The 8,290-nt window shown below is 53.7% G+C and overlaps 2 long non-coding RNA genes across 2 annotated transcripts; one reads left to right on the top strand and one right to left on the bottom strand.

Annotated features, from left to right (window-relative positions):
- Positions 1 to 1,077: 1,077 nt before the first annotated feature.
- Positions 1,078 to 3,882, bottom strand: LOC122209699. The gene is made up of 3 exons (XR_006197716.1): positions 2,052 to 3,882; positions 1,203 to 1,489; positions 1,078 to 1,114 (listed from the first exon to the last, which is right to left on the bottom strand). It is a non-coding gene; the product is annotated as an uncharacterized LOC122209699 (long non-coding RNA).
- A 293-nt stretch (positions 3,883 to 4,175) lies between these two features.
- On the top strand, positions 4,176 to 7,998 carry LOC122209675. The gene is made up of 3 exons (XR_006197702.1): positions 4,176 to 4,449; positions 4,936 to 5,094; positions 6,286 to 7,998. It is a non-coding gene; the product is annotated as an uncharacterized LOC122209675 (long non-coding RNA).
- The last annotated feature ends 292 nt before the right edge of the window (positions 7,999 to 8,290 follow it).

Genomic DNA, 8,290 nt, shown 5'->3' on the forward strand with positions numbered 1-8,290 from the left:
TCACATTTCCATTCCCGCATCCTGAGACTAATCAGTAATCCTTTATACTTTTACTTCCCTCCGATACTTAGCAGTGACATATGCAATTTCTAGGTGTTCAGGGGTCAGAATTTTCACGCGCCTACTTGGCTAACCAAGACCTCAAGTTAGTCAGTATCTCCACCCTCCCCCTAAACAGGGAGACGGACTTAGAACACTTCATGCCGATCACCCCCTCTTTCCCTGTGAGACTGCAGACTGGCCATTTTAATTCCTTCTTCTGGGTGGGAAGCCCAGGATCTGTGGTTGTTGGAGAACGTGAGTAGCTTCCTTGCCCTTCCAGTGGGGACAGCCTTCCTTCCATCCGTCTAGAGCAAATGTCCTCGGCTTCGGTCTGATCGGACAATTCCGGTCTCATATCTTTTCCTTAACCAATCCTCTGCTCTTAGGGGAGGGACTTTACTGAGTAACTGAGGAAGTGGATGACCAGGGGCCCTGTAGGGAATGATGGATCGCCACCAGGCACAGACACAGGAGAACAGCATGCTGTCCTGGAGAGAAGGAGAGATTGCTATCTGTCAGCTCCAACCAGCAGACATCTGCCCTTCAAATAAAGGGGGAGTGGGGCGCCGGGGTGGCTCAGTCGGTTGAGCATCCGACTTCGGCTCAGGTCATGATCTCATAGTCTGTGAGTTCGAGCCCCCCGTCGGGCTGTGTGCTGACAGCTCAGAGCCTGGAGCCTGCTTCGGATTCTGTGCCTCCCTCTCTCTCGGCCCCTCCCCTGCTCATGCTCTGTCTCTGTCTCAAAAATAAATAAAAACATTAAAAAAAATTCAAATAAAGGGGGAGTTAACTGTGCGATAGGTACACTACATTCATTCGCTTACTTATTCATTTAAATGATAGTTAGTCATTCGTTTAAATATTAGATACTTGCCTTTCCTGAGGCGTCTGGATGGCTCCGACGGCTAAGCGTCTGACTCTTAGTTTCAGCTCAGGTCATGGTCTCATGGTTTGTGAGTTCGACCCCTGCATCGGGCTTCCTGCTGACAGTGCGGAGCCTGCTTGGGATTCTCTCTCTCTCTCTCTCTCTCTGCCCCTCCCCGGCTCGTTCTCTCTCTGTCTCTGTCTCTCTCTGTCAAAAATAAACAAACATTAAAAAAAAATAGAGAATGTACCCTCCTCCCACATTTCACACAGGCCGAGAACGGTTGGATAATTACCCCGGGTCACAATAAATGGCAAGGCGCAGATAAGAACCAAGGCTGTCTGGTCCCCACAACCAGCTCTGTATGGACACACATGCACCGAACCCTGTATCTGGGACGCTTCGGGAACCGCGAGGTCACAGCGCTGCCGCCTTCCAGGGATGGAAGGATCCACGAAGGTGCCGAGGAGCAGAAAGATGTCCGATGTCCCCGGGCTCGACTTCTGATCACCTACGTGACCTACATCTCAAATGTCCACATATGTAAAGTGACAAAAAGAATAGTTTCCACCTCTCAGGGTCCTGGAGAAAACCCAAGTGAGAAAATCCATATAAATGCTAACCACCCGGCCGTGCTTGTAGTAAGGGTTCAATACACATTAGCCCAGGAAAAAATAGAAAGTGACGTTCACTGGGAGACCTAAGGAATGAGTCACAGGGCTGAGTCAGACCAACAGAGGAAAGAGGGGGGAAGAGGTGTAATACTCAAAAGAAAAGCCAGAGCGGCCCCTGGGTGGCTCAGGCGGTTAAGCATCTGACTTCGGCTCAGGTCACGATCTCACGGTTCGTGGGTTCCAGCCCCGCGTCGGGCTCTGTGTTGACGGCTCGGAGCCTGGAGCCTGTTTCGGATTCTGTGTCTCCCTCTCTCTCTGCCCCTCCCCGCTCATGCCGTGTCTCTCTCTCTCTCTCAAATATAAATAAACATGGAAAAAACAACAACAACAAACAAAAGGAAAGCCAGAGATGATGTTCAGAGACAAGAGAAAGCAAAGGCTAAAAACTGGGTCGAGGCAGCTCGAGAAGGAGGGGGAGGAGGGAAGGAGGAAGCTTTCCATGGAAAGGTCAGCAAGGACCTTTCTCCTACCATTTTCCGTTTAAGCAGGGAGGGTCACGAACAGGTTTTTCCAGGAATCCAGACCAGAGGTGGTGGCGGTGTGGACGAAGAGGCAGAAGAGACGGGGAGAAGTGGATAAATCCAGGACGCATCTAGGCCTGCTAAGCGATTCAGTTCCGGGAAGAGCGAGGGAAGTATCACCATGACAACCGGGCTTCAGTTTGGGAAAGAGGCAAGTAGAGGGGCCTGAGGGAGTAGCATAGTGGGGAGGCTCTGGGGTGCCGGTGAGACAGGCAGGTGGAGCCATTCATGGGGAGTGATGGACGCCAGCAGAAGGTTCTGGGCAATTTGGGAACCACGGCAGATTTATGTCAGTTGCTGTCTCCATATCTCCATCTTTTCAAGGCAGCTTTGAATCTGCCCAAAAGAGTGCTTCTTCCAGCTTTATAAGATTTGGTTAAGGAGATAGAACAAAAACATAAGGAACCTGTCAGTTTTTTTTTGTTTTTTTTTTTTCTTCTGCTGCCTGGGATGCAGATGTGATGGCTGGAGCCCCAAGGACCCGTCTCTGACCATGAGGTAGAAGTCAGGCTCTGAGGCTGCTGGGGCAGAAGGATGAGTGCTTGAGTCCCGGATGGCCTTGTGGAGCTGGCAGCAGCCCTCAGGCGCCCACTTCTAGAACTCACTGGCCTACAAAAGGGATAGCTCTCAAAGAGACTCAACAGCAGCCAGGATGAGATTGCTGAGAACTACGGGGGCTGATGCCCAAGGAAAGCCAGAGAGGGTGTAAGTAGATGAGGCCCAAGTGAATTCCCTGACACAAAGAGGCTCTCTCTGTTGCGTGCCCCTGTGGAGGGGGATGAGCAAAGAAGGGGACTCCACACGGTCCCCATGGACGAAGGCCTCAATCCCCCTCAAGCCAAATACTTCAATGTCAGGAAGTCCTGACGGTTAGAAACCTTTTCCTTGTATGAAAAACAAAGTCTGCCTTCCGGTGATTTCCACCTGTAGCCTCCTAAAGACACACGGAATAAGATCTACAACGCTCAGCTTCAAGACAGGCCTCCCAAACTTCAGAGAGGACACAATTGTTCTTCGGTCCTCCCAGATGCAGACTCGTTAACTGCCTCTCAAACATTCATCACGTCAAATTCCAGATCCTTCACAGCGTTCCTTACCCTCCTCTAAATGGACATTATCGTGTTAACATCCCCCCGCCGTGGGCACCCGCTAAAGCAGGCCGGTGAGCCCCGCAGCCCATCACCTCCCTGGACCGGCACCGTGCTCCTACTAAAGCGACCAGAGTGGCACAGGTTTCTTCAGGTGCTGATCACCCCGCGGCCCAGACGGAGCGTGAGGCTCTTGTTAAGTCAGCTCATCCATCAAGGACAAACTTGTTGACATCTTTTGAAACGACATCCAACCTCTCTGCGGAAGTGGACAGAGAGATTAGATCCCAAAAGACAGTTCAGACATGTTCCCTGACAGTGCCGGCGTGGAAATCAATTTTAATCTCTCGCCTATTAGGTCAGGATGAAGCAGCCCCTAGAATACAACAGCCCCATTAGCAAAACAAATGACACGGGGCCTTCAACCCTCCAGAGCATTTCCAGCTGCCTACCTTCCCGCCAGTGACAAAGACAGTTGGCATTAGAGTGCCAACAAGGGGTGCGGGGCAACAGAACAAGGGACTACCCTAGAAACGCCTCCTTCCAAGCCACACTCACAGAAACCAGAAGAAACTCTAGAATTCTGTCTAGAGAGGCCTTGCAAAAGAATGAAAGACCACTGATGTCCAAATTTAAAAACCAGGGCTTCCTGGGTCCCCGCTGTAGTGGAAACTGGGTCCTGGAACACGCGCTGTCTTGGCCTCAACTCCTGTATCTACAAACACGGATCCTAGTATCTGCGTCCTGATATCTGCTTGGGTCAGAATATCTGCTTTGTGAGAACCGGGGATGACGTCAGCCCCTGAGCCAATGAGAACATGGCAACTATTAGCATAAACTGTCTAAGCCCACCTCCCACTTGGGGCGGGGCTTGTCTCCATGGCAACCCTCCAAGCCGTTTCCCCACCGGGGCTGATCCCAGCAGCCCCAGGCAGTGCTAAGGCACAAATATAGGTGCTGAAGGGCAGGTGGGGGTTGAGAGGAATTCCGATCGGGGGGCGTGCGGGGCAGGAAGAACACAGGCGCTGGAACTTCTTTGGCTTCTGACCTTGTCACCTCGCCTATTAAATGGGCCCCATCATTACGGGCATCAGACACAGTAACGTTTTCTTGAAAGCGCCGCGAGGGATCTGGCGGACTCCTAGAGCAGCTTTGCTTCTTCGCCACACTCCCCTGCAGTCCGCGGCCTGTCCCGGGATGAAATCTTCGGAGCCTCCCCACCTTTTCTGGACGGGCCCCTCTCAGGAGAAGAGTATCAGGTCAGCCAACTAAAGCTCCAGATTTCATTCAGCTGAGGCTTCTCCCCTCCTCCCCGGTTGGGGGCCCGTTTTAAACCCCGATGCCTGGGGCGCCTGGGTGGCTCAGTCCGTTAAGCATCTGACTTCGGCTGGGGTCAGGATCTCACGGTTTCGGGGGTTCCAGCCCCGTGTCGGGCTCTACGCTGACAGCTCGGAGCCTGGATCCTGCTTCGGATTCTCTGTCTCCCTCTCTCTATGCCCCTCCCCTGCTCGTGCTCTCTCTCAAAAATAAACAAACATTTAAAAAAAAAAAAAAAAAGAATGTAAACCCTGATGTCTGCACTGGAGGAGAGTCTGGACCTTCCATTCTTCTCCAGCCCCTCCTCCCGCATCTGTCTGCTGCTTGCTGCCCAGGACGATGGCAAGTTCGCCCGGAAGCATCCAGTTTAGGTCACTTGCCCAGACATGGTTACTGAGAAGAGCGCTTTCTTTCTCTCAATGTCCTAGTTGGCACAGTCGGTGATACGGTCTCCCTACTTCTGACGCCTCTGCTGTCCAGTGGATAGAAGGATCTGGAAGAGCCTGAGAGGCAGGCCCGGTTTGACACGGTATTAGTTCTCTGCAGGGGGGACGGTGCCCAGAGCTGACTCCCGCCTTGTGGGGCAGGTGAGTGGGTTTTCTCAGAGTGGCTCCCCCTGGGGACTTCAGCGCCCTCCTCAGAGCGAGGCATTGCCTGCCGGCACCTTCCAGCTCTCTCCCCCGGCTCCCAGACTTCTGGCTGCCGCCTCTCAGGTTATCCCTGGGAGGACCTTCCAGCCAGGATCCCTTTCATCCGGCTCCAGGCCACGTCCCACATCAGGGTCCATCAGGGCCTCTAGATGTCTCTAGAACCTACAGGACACACCCCTCTTTGGCCTGACTTCTAGAAAGGGGCCGTAGAGGCAGCACCAGCCACCGCGTGGCACCTTCAGCCCTCTCTGGGTGGGAATCACACACTAGTGTGTGTTTCCCAGTATCAGGGACACAGGGCAGGCTCTTCCAGAGCGAAAGACCTTCCGCTTTGCTACCTCAGGAGGCAATGGGAAAAAACAAACAAACAAACATGGGACTCCAGTAGATTCTCCCCACAAAAAACGGTGACGCCCCACCCGTGAATCCTCGGGAGTCACTGTTGGGCCGAGCGTCTTCACCGCGAAGGCGTTTAACAAAAATGGGTTTTTAATGTTTATTTATTTTTGAGAGAGACAGAGCACGAGCAGGGAAGGAGCAGAGAGAGAGGGAGACACAGAACCCGAAGCAGGCTCCAGGCTCCGAGCGGTCAGCACAGAGCCCGACGCGGGGCTCGAACTCACGGACCGTGAGATCATGACCTGAGCCGAAGTCGGCCGCTTAACCGACTGAGCCACCCAGGTGCCCCGAGAAAGGCATTTTATAAAAATCATGCTACGTAGAATAATTGTCACAACAGCTAACATTTCCTGAGCGATCACCATGTGTTAGGCGCCGTGCCAGGAGCTTTATGTCTGTTCCCCAATCCCTGAGAAAATCCCGTGGGCTGGGGCCCATCGTCAGCTCCATCCTCCAAGGTCAGCTACGTTATCTTGCGAAGCGTTCCCCGCCCCCCAGCCCACCCCCCTACGCCCCCCGAAATGCCGGTTGACCCAGAACTGCTTCTCCGTGGTTCAGGGTCAGCCCTGAGGAACCACGAGAAAAAAGTCTGGTGTTGAAGGCCATGTTTAACTCTTACGGAAATAACTTCTACACTTTCCCCAAATTCCCCACGACGCGTAGAATCCCTTCATCCTGTCCGCTCATCTCTCGGGGATCTAAAGCTTGCCTCTGCTCTTCTGTGTCCAGAGCGAACACAACCAGAAGCAAGGTTTGAAAGCCAGCGACTGGAGCCACGGATATGAGAGCAAGTTAGCAGGGTGACAGCAAGCCACAGGAACACGGCCGTCCACGGCCGCCCTTCCGATGGTAAGATGTCATCACGGAAAGGGCCAAACGCAAACCACTAGCCTCTCCGAGCCCGACTCGTGCAGCACGGTCGGTGACACTGCCCTACCTGGGCGCGTGATGGCTTTCCGCCCCCCGCTTTCTAACACACGGGCACACACCCGTGTGGTGTCCTCACTCTGATGGACAGAACGACAAGGGGTCTCGGTTTCCATTTGTCGAGAGCCTCGCCTGTGAGGTGGACTATTCAGGCTTTACCCGAAACAAACCTATCAGATGGACACGATTATTATACCCGTGTTCAAACATCTGTGTTCTAACTTACAAGCCATGGGACGCTAGTTATGTCCAGAACCCAGATAGGGAGTACTGGATAATCAAAAACACTGAAAAGGTGATAACAACCCCCCTGGACCGGCGGGGCTCACCCGAAGCGGGGCCGGAGCTCACGCTAAGCGGAGCTCATTCTCGTCCGACGTGGGACTCGAACTCAGGAACCGTAAGATCGTGACCTTGAGCCAAAGTCAGATGCTTAACGACTGAGCCGCACAGCATCCCCCCACCCTTTGTTTTTAGAGACGGAGAGAGGGCACAAGTGAGCAAGGGGCAGAGAGAGAGAGAGAGGGACCCGAGGCACTAGCTACGTCGCAGCGGACGAGCCGCGTAATTCCCTTCGACCCTAGTGTCCCCGTGCAACATGCTGGGGCAAGAATGTGTCAGCGCCTTTTTAAGGAACACACGGATCCGAAGGTAAGAAAGCCATCACACCTTTGCTTCTCATTTCTGCCACTTGTATTAAGCGTACGGCTCCTGGGTCCACACTCCCTGATTGTGCCGACCAGATTCCCCGTTTGCCGAGCCGACCCCGCGGTCTACGACCCAGCTAAGTATTTGCCGGTGGAAAAATGGACAGACGCACAGTGGAACAAGGGAGGCGCCCCGAAAACAACATCGGTCCTGTTAAATGACTCCTTCACGGCCCTCCCTGGAGGAGAAAGCACCTCGGGGACAGTCCCACTTCACAGAAGCTCCGAGGCAGAGGGTTCCGGCCACGGGCTCATACCCGTCATTTGTGCAGGTTGCTTGGGATCTGTTTTCCTCAGCCCTCCCTCCAGCCCGGCAGGGGTGTCTTCATGCCTCCAACATTACAAACGACAAGAGAGCCTGGTGACCCCCACTTCCCCCCCTGCCCCGGGTCCCCGTCACCCTCTGCGTCCCCAGGTGAATGCCCCTTCACCTCTGTGAAGTCCAGAACAGCTGCTCTCCACCCGAGCCACGAAACTGCCAACAAGGCGAATTGAGAATTCCTGACAAAGAGCCAGGCTTCTGGGAGTTTCCGGACGGTAAAGCAGTTTAGTCCCTGTCATTCACAGGATCCGTGCGGCCCAAGATAACACTGGCACAGGAACCAGGGACTCTCTCTGACCGCCGGCTGGAGGTGCCCGTGACAGAGCCATTAGCAAAGTGACGTCCGTAAGGATTTGATGAGAAAGCAAGACCCGGATTCGGATCAAAGCAGCCACAGGGGTGACAAGACCCCCCCTGGGATAGGCTTGGGGCCTGCCTCCCCAGCGGAGCAGATCAGCCCCGGGGCGCCTGGGTGGCTCCGTCGGTGGGGCGTCCGACTTTGGTCATGCTGAGGTCACCATCTCATAGTTCGTGGGTTTGAGCCCACAAACAGTGCGGAGCCTGCTTGGAATTCTCTGTCTATCCCTTTCTTTCTGCGCCCCCCCCCCCAAAATAAATAAACAGACTTTAAAAAAAAATCAACCATAAGCAAAAGGATTCTCCGAAGTTACACCTGAACATACACTAGAGATTCTTTCCTTCCTTTCGCCCGAACAGTAATCTTTATTAAAAGCGACTATTTATTCTTTAGGGCCTGACACGGTTAGCTTCTCCGGCA

The sequence above is a fragment of the Panthera leo genome, chromosome E3 (assembly GCF_018350215.1).
Source record: "Panthera leo isolate Ple1 chromosome E3, P.leo_Ple1_pat1.1, whole genome shotgun sequence".
In the NCBI taxonomy this organism is placed as follows: domain Eukaryota; kingdom Metazoa; phylum Chordata; class Mammalia; order Carnivora; family Felidae; genus Panthera; species Panthera leo.